The sequence below is a fragment of the Notechis scutatus genome, chromosome Z (assembly GCF_049901735.1).
Source record: "Notechis scutatus isolate UNSWTSFEM ecotype Mainland chromosome Z, rNotScu1.2, whole genome shotgun sequence".
Classification (NCBI taxonomy): Eukaryota; Metazoa; Chordata; class Lepidosauria; order Squamata; family Elapidae; genus Notechis; species Notechis scutatus.
Genome location: NC_142025.1, coordinates 35,384,566 through 35,400,570, shown reverse-complemented (window position 1 = coordinate 35,400,570; position 16,005 = coordinate 35,384,566). Strand labels below are relative to the sequence as shown.

The window sequence follows — 16,005 nt, the reverse complement described above, 5'->3', positions numbered from 1 at the left end:
ACAACTCGATCAGAGCAAAGCAATAGACGTAATCTACATAGACTTCTGTAAAGCCTTTGATTCAGTGGTACACGACGAACTACTCCTAAAACTAAAATCTTATGGTATCTCTGGACAACTGCATAACTGGATAGAAACATTCCTGTCAAACAGACAACAAATGGTCAAAATTGGGAGTGTCCTATCAAATTCTGTACCTGTCAATAGTGGTGTCCTCCAAGGCAGTGTTCTAGGACCAACTCTCTTCATACTCTACATAAATGACCTCTGTGATAATATTATGAGCAACTGTGTTCTTTTCGCTGATGATGTAAAGCTGTTCAATACCACAGACAATACTGCTACCCTTCAAAAAGATCTTGACTATGTATCAGAATGGTCAAACAAATGGCAACTTCAAATCTCAACAAATAAATGCTCTGTCTTACATATTGGCAAAAAAAAATCAGAAAATAAAATACATGCTGAATAGTCAAAATCTTGTTGATGATCCAAGCTCTGTCAAGGATCTTGGAGTACTCATCTCTAATGATCTAAGTGCTAGAGCCCACTGTAACTACATAGCCAAAAAGGCATTAACAGTTGTTAACCTAATCTTATGTAGCCTTTTCTCTGGTAATATCACACTACTAACTAGAGTATACAAAACATTTGCTAAACCAATACTCAAATACAGCTCATCAGTCTGGAACCCACATTACGTATCTGATATTAGCACAGTTGAGAAAGTCCAGAAATATTTCACAAGAAGAGTTCTCCACTCCTCTACTCATTGTAGAATACCTTATGCCACCAGACTTGAAATTCTAGACCTAGAAAACCTTGAATTACGCCGTCTTCGGTCTGATCTAAGTATGGTATATAAAATCATACATTGCAATGTCCTGTCAATGAATACTTCAGCTTCAACCATAACAACACAAGAGCACACAATAGATACAAATTCAAGGTTAACCGCACCAAACTTGATTGCAGGAAATATGACTTCAGCAACAGAGTGGTCAATGTCTGGAATACTCTACCTGACTCTGTAGTTTCTTCCCCAAACCCCAAAAACTTTAACCTTAGACCGTCTACTATTGACCTCACCCCTTTCCTAAGAGGTCTGTAGGGGGCGTGCATAAGTGCACCAACGTGCCTACCATCCCTGTCCTATTGTTTCTTTTATTTTTCTTATATGTACCCATTTCATGTATTCATAACTATGCATATACTTATACCTATTAACTTGTAAGCAATTGACAAATCAAATCAAATCAAATAAATAAATAAATAAACAAACAAACAAACAAACCAACAAATAAATAAATAAATAAACCAGCTTTCATGTCTAAGGCTGAACTAAAACCCACAAGCTAGCAATCAAACTGGCTTGATATTTTTCAGCATTCAGATTTATTCATGAAGCAATTTTTTGACTTCCTGTGTTGTTTTACTCGAGATTCTTTACTTAAACAATGGAGGATCATTAAAAAAAAACATTGCTACCAGATATGAAATGTTTGTCAAGGAGATGACCTTCCTCTGTCCCTCCTTTAGTTAGATCCAACTCTGTATGTGTGTTCCAGATATAATAAATACAAACCAAGTCAAAATAATTAAAGCAAGGCAGATTGCCACTGATGCTGTGTGAATCCTAGAAATGCTTTAATTGAGTAAAAGGCGAATGTAATTAACATGCTAATTGTCTGCATGCTGAAGGCTGTTGAAAATGGCTTGAAAAGTCCTTCAGCTCAGTTTGTTTGCCTTCACTCTTAAGCAGGCGAGACAGTTCTCCCCTCACAACCTTGTTTACATTATTAATTTGCTTAGCAAACTTCTCTCCTCTTGTTTTGGATAGTTAGTGTGCACAGAAGGAGTGAAAACCCTGTTTGGAGAGCACTTGTCAAGAGTGTTATTTGCTCTGGCTCAAGCAGATGAGCAGACACAATCAGACTGAAATTCAGGAGGTTTCCCCCCCCCCTTTCTTCATCTTCTTTTAGTCACATAATAGACCCTTGGCTTATCAAAGGCTCTTATCTGACTGAGGAGGAACAAAATCAAAGATAAACTTCGGAGCTCATGGAATTAAAGACAAATGAGATGTCATAATTATTAAAGTGGCTAATTTAGCAAATTAAGCCATTCATATAGGTGACATAATTGCTTGTCAGAATCACTCTTTTTCTCATTAGCCTTCTCTCACCAGCATGAATATGTGAGGCAACATCCTTTAGCACTGGGAAACTTCTGACTGCTGCTTTTGCTGCATTACTACTATAATTTATGAGATAAATCAACAGGTATATATGCTTGTTTTACAGACTTTAAGGGAAAGAAAATGGAGACAATTCAACCAATTTGCTGAAATTTCAGATTAAATCAATAACCATACCATATTTAATAAACTCACCACCATGCAACATGGTCCTTTGTTGACAGAAATAATTTTTAAACTATTACTTGATTATTGTTTATATTTTCCCTTCACCGGAGAAAAACATATGTTCTGCAATGGAACTAGCAGAAGTGAGCAAGAGTATACATGGCTGACATGACAACATAATCCAAATCCTGCCCCAAAATGGAGTGGTCTTTGTTCATTGTTGTTATGGTAGCCATCTTGACTTTTTTGGGACCCCATTTTTGGGCATCCCTGGAAGATGTCATGCTTTGTACTGTGAGAATGTCTATGTGCATAATAGATTTTTAAGGCAGATCGTTTCTGCCTTAAATTATGAAGAAAGAAATATGAGGGAAAAATTGCTATCCCTCAGACATTCCAACTCCATGGAGCAGTTTTTCTGCTTACCCAACTAATGTACTGTAATAACTGCATACAATTGTCAAAGATCACATTTCTGTCCCAATAGCTACAGATGCCTCATTTTCCCTGTTGTCTTATGGACTATATTTTTGAGTTGCACTTCCCTGCATCTTATTCTGTTAATGGAACTTTTCTTTTTTGGTCAATGGAATTTTTCTCCAAGTTATTTGAGAAGTATTGACGTGGTATCAATAATGATCTAAAGAGATGAGAGAGTTTTTCTAAATTTTAGTGAAAGCAGATATTACATTATCTTATGATTTCATATACTCGAGAGAAATGTATGAAATTTGTCTGAACCGCAACATTCTTTATCAGCAAGTGCAAAAACTACTAAGATCAATTTTCAAAAAAGAAAATGTGTCTATATTGCTATGTGAATTTCAAGGCATGACATTGTAAATGGGCAAGGTTAAACATTTGGGATTAAAAACATGACTGTTAGATTGATTAGGGTCTTCCAGTGTTGTATAGTTGGTGGAACCTAGCTGACATGACTTATAGTTTGCTGAATTCAGAGAGATTACATTGATGTCATTCATTTGAAGAGATAGTTTATCCTGAATGCATACAGTGAAGCTGTCATCTGTATGTTTCACAAATATTCATGTGGCCAACATGTTTTGATTAGTGTAACATCAGGACATAGTATTCAATAGGTCAGATGTCTGAAATCTTATTAAGCAATGGCAAAATCTACCATAAAAAAACCTTTTCAGCAGCCTTGGAAATAATGGTGCCATCAGTTCCTGCCCAATGTTTTCTAAATTGTATCATACCTGTGATAAGTTTTAAAAATGAAGGGCTCATGAAAACAAGCAATGTAGCCTTAAAACACAATACAACATGACATAAATCTATGACATAATAAAGATTAATAATTTTATTATGACATAAGTTTTTTAATTACTAATAACTAGGTGAAGGGATGAAAAACAAATTATTTCCATGATTCTGGGACATTATCCTAGTTGCTTAAGACTAGGATAATGTTCCAGAGTCACAGAAATAATTAAGACTAGACTGTATAATTCTGCCAATCTACAGTTGGTTGTACATGTATATATGTATAACTATTATACACATATTATTGGGATTATGTTCTGATGTACTCCTGTTTATTAAAGAAAAACATTAATTCATTCATACTGAATATTAAGCCCCCAAAAAAAATTAAACCAACTTGTGGCTTAATATAATGTATGAATCTAATACAGAAAACAATAAAAATGAAATGTTCTGCTTAGCTTAAAGCACTTGGATTAGATCATGTGATCTACCCATATTTTCCCACTCTCCTTATTCTTTGGCTGACAGATTAATTATATAAAGTATTATTAATGCTGATGATACTCAGCTGTATATCTCAGCCCGTAGTGAGTTAAGTGTTGCTGTGTCCTCCCTCTCGCAGTGCCTGGAGGCTGTTAGGGGCTGGATGGGGAACAACGGGTTGAAACTAAACCTTTGCAAGACCGAGTGGCTCTGGGTTTGGGGTTAGTTGGCTCAGGGAGAATTGCCACCTTTGGTCTTGGATGGGGTAGCACTACCCCAAACAGACCCTGTGCATAATCTAGGGGTTTTCCTGGACTCACGACTCCTGCTCGAAGAGTACGTGGCGGTCGTGGCCAGGAGGGCCTTTGTGCAACTGCGGGTTGTTACGCCCTTTCCTGGACCAACAGTCCCTACTCACAGTCACTCATGCCCTGGTCACTTCCCATCTTGATTATTACAATGCGCTCTACAAGGGGCTGCCCTTGAAGAGTATCCAGAAGCTCCAGTTGGTGCAAAATGCAGTGGCCCGCATAGTTTTGTGCAGATACTGGTGTGCACATGTGTCACCTCTCCTGCAGGAGCTGCATTGGTTGCCAATTTGCTTCCGGGTAATTCAAGGTGCTGGTTGTCACCTTTAAAGCCCTTCATGGCTTGGGGCTGGGTTATCTGAGGGAACGTCTCTTGCTGGTCACATCTACCTGACCCATTCGAGCGGGGAGGCAGGGAATGTTGCGGGTTCCATCCCTGAGGGAGATACACCTGGTGGGGCCCAGAAGAAGGGCCTTCTCTGTGGTGGTTCCCTCTCTCTGGAATATAATTCCCCCAGAGATTAGAATTGCCCCCTGGTTTTGCCAGTGGGCCTGGAGAACCCAGAGTGGGATGGAGCCCATCAAATGGATAGTGTGATCTGCTATTGTCGGCGCGGGGGTGAGTGGGAGTTAGGGGATGATTTTTTATTTTTTTCCAGATTTTGTTCTATTGTACTTTATTAATTTATTTGATTCTTTTTGTTAGTTTTTATTTTTTTTATTTTTAAATATGGTTTTACATTGTGTAAGCCACCTCGAGTCACCATGGGCCTCTAGGCGGCAATATAAATTAAATAAATAAATAAATAAAATAATGTTAGCTAGACTATGTTCATCATCAAGATGTGAAGCCAGAGTTTGAGGAACAAACAGTACATATCTGGGTCAGATAGTCTTATATTTCCTAGAAATATTTATTTTACTTTATTTTATTTATATTGTGTCTTTGGTTTTTTTTAATAAACAACTCAAAGCAATAAACATGCCTAATAGTCCTCTCTCCCCTTATTTTCCCCATAACACAACAACTCTGTAAAGTGAGTAGGGCTGAGAAAGAACAACTAGCCCCAATCACCAAGCTGATTTTCATAAATAATCTCTTGCTTTCTAGTTTAAGTTTAATTACTACACCAAACTGGCTCTCTGCTATAAATATTTTATAAATATAATATAAACATGTATATATAATGTAAATATATTACCTTATAAATATGCTCCATTAGTATTATCCTGTCTTTATAAATTCAATTTGTATCAATTCTTTCTAACTGAAAATTATATTTCATTTTTACTTGCTAATTGTGGCACTTATCAGTGTTATTGAAATTTAACTATTTGAACTGTACTTAGGTCAAAGCCTTTTAATTAAGATAAAAAAGTTCTGCAGGAAGATGCAGGCAAAATAATAAATCCAAATCATGATTAAAAATGAATAACAGCAATCAAAGCCTTATTCTTTTTTGCAGTTTTAATATTGCGTGATATACTATTCCTTAGTACTTATTCCTTAAAACAAAATAAGACAGAGTATGTGTAAGAAAAACAACAATTTTATTTGGAAGAGTCTTGAGTGAGCCTTCATTATCAGTAGTTTGTTTAAAAAGAAAAAAAGAGGGAGTTACATATTCTGCATGGGTGTAAAATCTTAAAATGAAATGGAAAGGAGATTGTGATTGAACTCAGGTTCTGTGACCCCTTTCAAATAATATTAAATATGATTGATACACAGATGTGTTTCTTGCATTCATTGAAACACACACACACATACATATATTCTTTGGAAAGATAAGAACTAAAATAAACATTGCATTTTCAAATTACAATGATGGAAATGAAGGCTTTAATGGGGTATTATTGTTGGAGAATATTTTGATTAAATTCTTTGTATAAAAGAATTTATCTGATGAACAGATCCTGTCATCTATTTTCTGCATGTTCTTTGCTTGTAAAGAAATATACACCAGTTCTTCAACTCCAGAATAAAATCATGTCTGTTGTGGTTGCTAAAATTATGGAATATCCATGAATCAATAAAGAATCCTTCCTGTTAAAGACAGAGATTATTTCAACAGTTCTGAACAGGTGTTTTTTTGGGGGGGGATGGAGCAGTGACAACATGATCTGCTACTAAGGAACTTTTGGTAGTTTTTCTGTTCAGATCAGATAATGCCTTGTAGCTCCTTGCTGGAGGCAGGATCTATTAAACTGGTCTACCCCAGGACCTAATGGATTCAGACATGTTTCGGAGACAGCAGGGAGTTTATTTATTTATTTTTATTTATTTATCTATTTGTCAAAAACTTACAATATAACAGAAACAAGAATAAACATAAATTTAAATACAAGAAATGGGAACTAATAATTGGGGACAATAGGGCAGGGACAGTAGGCATGATTGTGCGCTTATGCACACTCCTTACAGACCTCTTAGGAATGGGGTGAGGTCAATAGAGGTTAGTTTGAGGGTAAAGGATTGGGGGTTTGAGCAGGTGACAACAGAATCAGGTAGTGAGTTCCAGACATTGACCACTCTGTTGCTGAAATCGTACTTCCTGCAATGAAGTTTGGAGTGGTTTATATTTAGTTTATATCTGTTGTGTGGCTCTTGTGCTGTTGTGGTTAAAGCTGAAATATTCATTAATTGGTAAGACATTGTAACATGTGATTTTATGTACTATGCTTAAATCCAATCTTAGTCGGCATAGTTCAAGGTTGTCTAAGCCTAGAGTCTCAAGTCTGGTGCTGTAGGGTATTCTGTTGTGAACAGAGGAATGTAGTACTCTTCTGGTAAAATACTTCTGGACTCGCTCAGTTGTATTTATGTCTGATATACAGTGTAGATTCCAGATAGCAGAGCTGAATTCAAGTATTGGTCTAGCAAAGGTTTTGAATGCCCTAGTTTGCAAAACAGTATTACCAGAGGAGAACTTCGTAAAATTAAATTTACAACTCTTAAAGCCTTTTTGGCAATAGTGTTGCAGTGAGCTTTGGCACTTAGATCATTTGATATGAGAACTCCAAGGTCCTTGACAAAGTGAGGGTCATCAACAAAGTTATTCCTGGTTGCATGGTCTGGCTGATTCCTTGGAAGTTAGCTGGAATGAAAGAGCAACCAAGGCTTTAGATCTGATTGTGTCCATCAGTCCTCTACCCTCTTGTAGATGGTTTATGAAAGTGCTTAGGAAGATGAAGCAGGATAAGACGTGTCTAGAGCATTACTGGTGATAAATATGGGATGAACCTGAACAAATAGCTGCAAACAGCTGCCATTAAGGTCTACTTTGTATTAGTAAGGGCAGTAAAGTGCCAGTACTTCTTCACCCTTGTTGTTTCTGTAGACAGCTATCTGGCAGCCTTGTTTAGGTGACATAATGACTTTGAGCTTTATTTGCAAGGTAATGCAGAAGAATTTACAGAGCACCTGACAAACAAAATTATTTGAATTCATTCCAAGCTGAATTCCAGAATTAATATAGATTTAGGAGAGATGCCCAGTTCATAGACTTGCCCTATTATCTGGGAATGGCTTGGTCCTGTTGGATCTGAAGAAGTGGACAGGATCCTAGAGATAAACTATTTGCTCCTTAGATCCATAACCATTCTGGCTTGTTAAGCCTGCCTGGATTGCGCTGTATGGCTGAATCCTAGTGATTGTGAGTTTGTCTTTGAGAAAGATATTGTTTCATCATTTCTTAAAGACACAATGATTTACCCCCTTCTCAAAAGGTTATCTCTAGATCCAAAGTTTGTGGCCAATTTCTATCCAGGGTCTAATCTCCCTTTTTGGGAGAAGTTGGAGAGAAAGCATCTCATCATGCCCTGAATGAATTATTTGGGGCCTTTCAGATAATTTCTGGCACAGGAATGTGATGAAGATAGCATTGATTGTACTTTTGGATGATCTCTGATTGGAATGGAATGGGGTTGTGCATTCTGTTTTTCACCTTGGTGACTTTTGATACCATCATCAATGGATCAACTCCATGGCTTGAGAATGGATGGCCTGATATTGTGTTACTTTCATTATGTGGGGATGATGCTAACAGTGCTGATTGGGAGCAAGAGACGCTCATCTCTGGCCTCTACATTGTACGGTTTGCTACTCATTCCACTCTTTAACATCATGAAGCCATTGGATGCCATGGGGTGAGATATAATTAATATATTGATATTACTCAGTTATATGAATTAAGTGATGCCATTCATTTGTTTGTCCTGGTGCCTGGAGACCGAAAGGATTTGGATGGAGAATAACAGGCTTCAGTGAATCCTGGTAAGACTGTGTGGTTCTGGGTTTTGTGCCTTCTGTATCTGGGAGTTTGCCTTCTTTGGTCTTGGGTGGGTAGAACTTCCCCAGATAGTCTTGGTGCACAGTCTAGGTGGTAGTGGTCTTCTAGACTTCAACTCCTGCTCAAGGAGCAGATGGCAGGAAAGCCTTTGCTCAACTTTGTATTTTGCAACAATTGTGCTCTTTCCAGGGCCATAACCATCTTTTTACTGGCTTTGCTTTACTACTTATTCCTGTTTTTCTGTACTTTGGAATGCTATTATCCTGAAAGAGATAGTACAATAGGATGATGTGTACAAAATGATCTATATTTGGAGAGTCTACAGTATTGTTGCTGTTGTTAATTTAGGAACAATAGTCATGTGATCTTTCCTAATTACTATCAAGTGATACCATAGATTGAGCCAGGTTATTTGCTGGTTTAGACAGAATAGGACCTACATTTAACCTGAATTAAAATTGTATGTAGCATATAACACTTCCATATAGCAAATGTGGCATAATCTTGTTTGCATATTGGGATGGTACCATCCATTCTATATAAATTTATTGAGGATTGTACCTGGAATCCTTTATGTGAATTTGGATCTGGTAAGTAATTGATTGACTGACTATGTGCCATCAAGTCATTTTTGACTTTAGAAACCATGTAGGTTTTCTCCAAGATGATGATCAAAGTATATATATATAGGAATGGAATGGAACAGAATAGAATAACAGAGTTGGAAGGGACCGCGGAAGTCTTCTAGTCTAACTTCCTGCTTAGGCAGGAAAACCTACACCACTTCAGACAAATGATTATCCAATCTCTTCTTTAAAACTTCCAGTGTTGCAGCATTTACAACTTTTGGAGGCAAATTGTTCCATTGATTAATTGTTCTAACTGTCAGGAAATTTCTCCTTAGTTCTAAGTTGTTTCTCTCCTTGATTAATTTCTACCCATTGCTTCTTGTCCTGCCCTCAGGTGCTTTGGAGAATAGCTTGACTCTCTCGTCTTTGTGGCAGTCCCTGAGGTATTGGAATACTGCTATCATGTCACCCCTTGTCCAATGGGATTCAAAAAAATTTACTACTGGTTCTGTGGGTGTGGCTTGGTGGGGTGTGGCAGAGGAAGGAAACTGTAAAATCTCCATTCCCACCTCACTCCAGGGGAAGGATATTGCAAAATTCCATTCCCTCCCTACCTCACTAACCTGCTTTCCAGCTCCATTCTCCTGTGCAGGGCAACAAAAGAAGACCCAGTCAATCAACTGGGACTCAGGAGGCAGATAATAGATGGGGACGGGGCCAGTCAGGAGTGGTATTTGTCGGTTTTCCGAACTACTCAAAATTTCCGCTACCGGTTCTCCAGTATTGGTCAGAACCTGCTAAATACCACCTCTGCCTTATTCCTTTTTTTCATTAAACTAGATACACACAAACATCTTTACAACATTTACAACATTTTTTTCACAACTTCAGTATAGTTTGTAAACTGTTAGAAACAATTCTAAATAATATGAAATAGCATGATCTTGTTATATCATAATTCTGAGGTTTTTTTTTAAAAAAAATTCTCTGTAATATATCAGAATCATGTCAGTGAACCCAATTCTGATACTGTCATATTTGATGAAGGCACAGATTACTAAGTGTAAACAAAAAATAGGGATTGGAAAGTTTTCAAAAGGCCTAATCTTTTAACAAGTAAAAGAAAGCAAAACAAAATAAAATAAGCTGTTTACATTATTGATAATTATGAAACAGAGTTTGAGGACAAGCAGTGTTAAGAAAAATCAGTTTTGTTAAAAATCAGCAGTATTCATATTTTGATTACAATCACAAGTGGTAACCAAACTTAAATTGATAAAATGTAACAGAGTTTAGTAGATGATTACAGAGATAGTACATAAGAACTATTTTGGTCCAGCCCCAATGACAGACTTTGGCAATAAGCTGGCTGATCGACTCTTATTGCAATCCAGGAATCACCATAACGCTTAATAAAAAATAGTGGATTTTGAACTTGCAGGAAAATGTTAGCAAGTAAAGGTACAGAGATACTACAGCTAGGAATAGAATAATATTCAGAAATAATTCTATAAATTTCTCTATCATTACAAAAAGGAAGAGGCTTGCCATTACAAAGAGAAAGAAGCCATAGTGTGTGCTTCTGATTAGAAATTTCCATAAAACTGACACAACTGATCATCTAGTGAAGTCACAGAGAATAGATGATTAATATCCTCATTTATTTGCCTATATTTCAATAGTATCAACACTATCATTTGGCCCAAATATTTTATTTTTGCACGCAAACATGGCTACTAGCCATTTCATATTATTTATTATGAGTCTAGGACATGTACCAACAAATGGTTTAATTGTATAAATGCATTATTTAATGGAAGATAATATCTTTCAAATTTGATTGCCCCGTAATAGAATTATTTTAAATATTTGGCATTCATCTGTCTAAAATAGCACATATAATTTATATTTTAGGCAAATAATTAAACAAATTAATTCATAAAGCAATTTATCACAAGCACAAAGAAACTGTATTATTTTCTCTTAGTGATTTTTAGCTCAAACATTATTATTTATTATTATTAGCTTACACTGTCATACAAATTATTATTAGTAAAATTCTTCATTTAATTGCTGTTTTCTGTTTAGCTAAGTCTAATAAATGTAGCATAAAAACATTTTTATTAAGAAATAAATAATAATTCCTTTTACTTTTAGCTTTAATGAATTTTTTTTCTGTAAATCATAAAAAAGTAGGATGTACATAAAATGCTGGCAACTTGATCAAAACATGAACATTTTGTTTTGTTTCTGAAGAATGCAAAAGCAAAGACTGAGACAAAGTTGAAGGACCCAGCTAGGTCAAACTGGATGAAAAGGATAATAATCTATCTTGTGGTGGCAAACTGCCATTGACTACAAACAGAGATGCCATCTGGCTTGTTGTCAGTGGTAGCAAAAAATCAACTTAAGATCAGATTTCAAGAACAGGTGGCAAAAAGCATTTGTTACATGTGCTTCTGACAGATCTGGTTCACCTGGACATTCACTCATTGTTCCATGTTGTCATTGGCTTTTGACCCAGTGCAAGCTAGCCAATGAGCTTGAAGAGAAAAAGAAAAATTGAACTTCAACCATTACAAAGCATGAAAACTGGGGTGCATTAGCAGCAAAGACAAAAGGGGAGGGGAAAGGGCAAAATTAGGGTAACAAAGGAGCATGCTGAACAATGAACAGACAATCTTAATGAATTTAAGGAGGTTATATCATTCATCCAAAGACCTTACAAAAGTTGACAAGTGTCAAAATTCTAGCAATTGTATCTGAGATGTGGATTAAGAAAAAACCCCAACTCGGGACCAGTTCCAGCATGATGAAGTAGTTGTAGATTCAGACATTCTTGTCTGTAAGAACATTCATCTCAGATTCTGGATAGGGTTATTCTCCCCAATTACAAACTAGTTTATAATGTCCCTAGTCTCACAGCTCCTGCTTAAAGCACAGTTTAACCTGATGTATCAACTATTACCTCTTCTGGAGTAGGAGCCCTTCTCCTGTCTTAATGTCTTAATCATTTGCACTACTTCAGTGTGTTTTCCATAAGGCTGCCCTTGACCGCTCAGAAACTACAGTTGTTCCAAAATGAAGCACTTCGTGTAGTTTTGAGCATGCATGGACACTTTTCCTGTCTCCAGCAAACCTTTTATTGAGTTATCAGATAAAATAAGATACAAAATATAAAGTAATTAGGAAAGAGGTGGGGGAAGGGGAGGGGAAGAGAAGTGATGACTGCTTGGGAAAAAGAAAAATAACCATTGATTTCCAACTCCCTCTGTTGTTGCAGTAGAATAAAGCATTAACATCAAAGCACAACTTTTGTTTTTTTCGTAATAATATAAATTAGCCATTTCTATAAGCGTCTATCAATCTAATTGATAAAACCCAAGGGTTTTAAGCTATGCACTTAAACACACAGAGGTTTACAAAATTGTAAAGTTTAGCAGCAAATAACAAGTAGCAAGGAAAGTTGTGTGCAAGTACACACACACACACACACACACACACACACACACACCAGATATCAATTCCCCATTAGTCTAGTAAATCTGCCTTGAGGGAGAATCCAAATCCAAAACAATAGGCATAAAAGCGTTCTGGCAAATTTCAAGGTTGAAATATCATCAACCAGTCCAATTCCAGAGTCACAGTTGCAAGAGTTGTGTATACATAATTTGTGTATGCATATTCAATACATTAGTTTTTAAAGATATTTTTGCATATGAATTTTTTTAAAATTTTTTATTAATGTTACTGTCATTGATTTGGGATTGGCATTTTAATCCTCTTCCTGTAGGTAAAGCTTGGCAATAATTAGAATTAGAATATAAACCTAGAAAAATAAAATAAATTGACAATACATGAAGAACTTGCAGTGTCTCAGGATAAGTGCAAAATAAGGGATACAATATTTACTTGTAACAAAGAGAAAAGAGAATGACTCTTATAATGATAGGACAGTTGCCTTGCCAAAATTGAAAGATATTAGATTAATCGATAAAGAATTACATTGCAAGCAAAAAGAAGAATCTGTGTGCCTACATGGATTTTATATATGGTGCTGGTAGCCAATTAACAGCCATGCCATCACATTTTCCGATTCCAGTTTCATTGAGGTGGATATGAGCACCTTCCTTGAATACCTCGCTACTATCTATATACCTCCCCTTTGCATTTGCTGTTCATGGAGAAATTAATTCAGGAATGCAAAAAATATTTTATGTTCAGTGATAATACTAACACTGATAACAATAAATGAGTAGAAGTATTGCTTAAAGTAAAGCAGTTAAAATACTGCTAGTATAGTATTTTGATATATTTTGGGTTTGAATTCCTATAACTTGAAGTCCAATAAATCTGGAAAGACCAGAATAAAGCTATTTGTTTGCTTGGTCCTTATAGCTCAGTACTGACCACTTTGATTGTCAACAAGATAATATAGGTAGTCCTCAATTTACGATGAGTTACCTAGCGGCAGTTCAAAACCTCAATGGACTCTGGAAAAGGGTCTTACATCCCAGATTCAAATTTCTGACAACTGCCCCACCTCTCACAGTCATGTGACCACATTTTGGGCACTCGGAACTGTATCTATGGTCATTTGTACATATGACTGTGATTTTTTAAAAATGTTTTTTCTGATAACCAGCATTTACATTTGGTTTCTACGGAAAAAAAATACTCATAACAAACTATGAGTTTGCTTAACATCTGCCCTATTTGCTTAAAGAGGTGATAAAACTGGGCATGATCATGTTGACCTGCTTTATTTATTTAGTATTTTATTAGCTCATCAAAATATAAAATACAGAAGTACAAAAAAACATGAAAGTAATAGGAAAATAAGAGAGGAAAAGGAGAAGAGAAAAAAGTATAAGGAAAGGGGGAAAAGTACAGGAAAGGCATTGACTTCTGACTCCTTTTGGTGCAGTAAAATAAGGTAGTAACATTAAAAATGAACTTTTTTACTTTTATATGATAATATCTATTAGCAATTTCTAGACTATCTAATCAGCAACATCTAAAATCAAACTTTCATATTTTTTTGCCATCTCAAGCACAAAGCCCATAATATCTTTCACCATAATTGAAATATATTATTTAATCATAAGTCGAAACATCTGGTCTTGCCACCATTTCTTTTCTTTAAAATCCTTCCTGGGAAAATACCTAAAGAGACATCATCCCAGAGAACCTTACTTTATATCTATTCCAAACTCTTAGGGTGGCATGTCTAACAAAGTGATTATTAAAATCAACATTTACTTTAACTTTATTGTACCATAAATAACCATGCCATCCAGATTTTAATTCATGGCTCTTCAGCTCGAGTAACCTCTTATTTTGCAGTCACCTAGTTTTTAGAGAGACCATACATCAAAGTACAATTTCATATCTGGTAATCCCAAACTCCCTCTTTCCTTAGCATCTTGCAATAATTTGTATCTAATTCATCTTTAGTAAAACATACATCTTAATTACAGAGAATTTACTCAATAATGATAGTTGCAATTTTCTCCATTTTAATAAGTCTTTTTAAATATAATTTCAAAGAGGAATTATAAAAGTTATTTTGAAACAGTTTGTATTTGTATTTATCCGTATAACCCACAGGAATTTACTTTTCTCTACCTTAAAATCCAACTTTTAAGTGAATATTTCACAATTCCAAGAGGTCATATTCTTAATAAGCATTGTTTGTTTGTTTGTTTATGTGTTTGCTCACTTAAGCTACCAATTCATTTAGTTTCTTTATCAAATATTCTATATTAGTTTTTGGGTCTTGCAAAAATATAACTAAATCATCAGCAAATGCTCCTAATTTATAAACTTCCTTTTTGATATTTACATCTGTTATTTTCTCATTTTGCCTAATATTCAAGAGCTCCAACACTAATATAAAAACAGGGAAGATAAGGAGTAGCCTTGTTTCGTACCTTTTTGACTTTCACATACTTTAGTTAAATCTCCATTAATAACAATTTTTACTTTCTGGGACATATAAATTGCTTTGACCTCTTGAATAAATTTCTCCCCTAAGTCCGTATCTTCAAACTGTACATAAAACCCAATTTAAGTTGTCAAAGGTTTCTTCTGTATCCAAAAATATTAAAGCTGCCTGTTTCTCATTCTCAGTATCTCATTATAATATTGTAGATACTCAGCAACGTTCAAAACAGTTCACACATTGTCTCTTAACCAGTGGTGGGATTCAAAAAATTTTTACGAGTACTGTGAGCGTGGCTTTGTGGGTGTGGTGTTGCTTTGTGGGCAGCAAGAGAAGGTTACTTCATTCTCCTATGCAAAGCTACAAAAGAAGACCCAACCAATCAGCTGGGACTCTGGAGGCAGAGAATAGATGGGGGCAGTGCCAGTCAGAAGTGATATTTGCCAGTTCTCCAAACTACTCAAAATTTCTGCTACCGGTTGTCCAGAACTGGTCAGAACCTGCTGAATACCACTCTGCTCTTAACTATCTTTTTACTCTTATTCATTGATATTGCTGTTCAATGAGCCGCAATGGCGCAGTGGTTAGAATATTGTACTTCAGGTTACTTCTGCTGCCTGCCTGCAATTTGGCGGTTCGAATCTCACCAAGTTCAAGGTCGACTCAGCTTTCCATCCTTCTGAGGTGGGTAACATGAGGATTGTTTCGGGCAATATGTTAATTCTGTAAACCACTTAGAAAGGGCTGTAAAACACTGAAGCTGTATATAAATCTAAGTGTTAGTGCTAGTACTAACTTCATAAATATATGATGGTGA

General features: G+C 35.9%; 1 long non-coding RNA gene across 1 annotated transcript in view; it reads right to left on the bottom strand.

The window, feature by feature from the left end:
* Positions 1-16,005, bottom strand: part of LOC148128818 (uncharacterized) — a 160,164-nt gene that overhangs the window by 77,852 nt on the left and 66,307 nt on the right. The window lies entirely within an intron of this gene.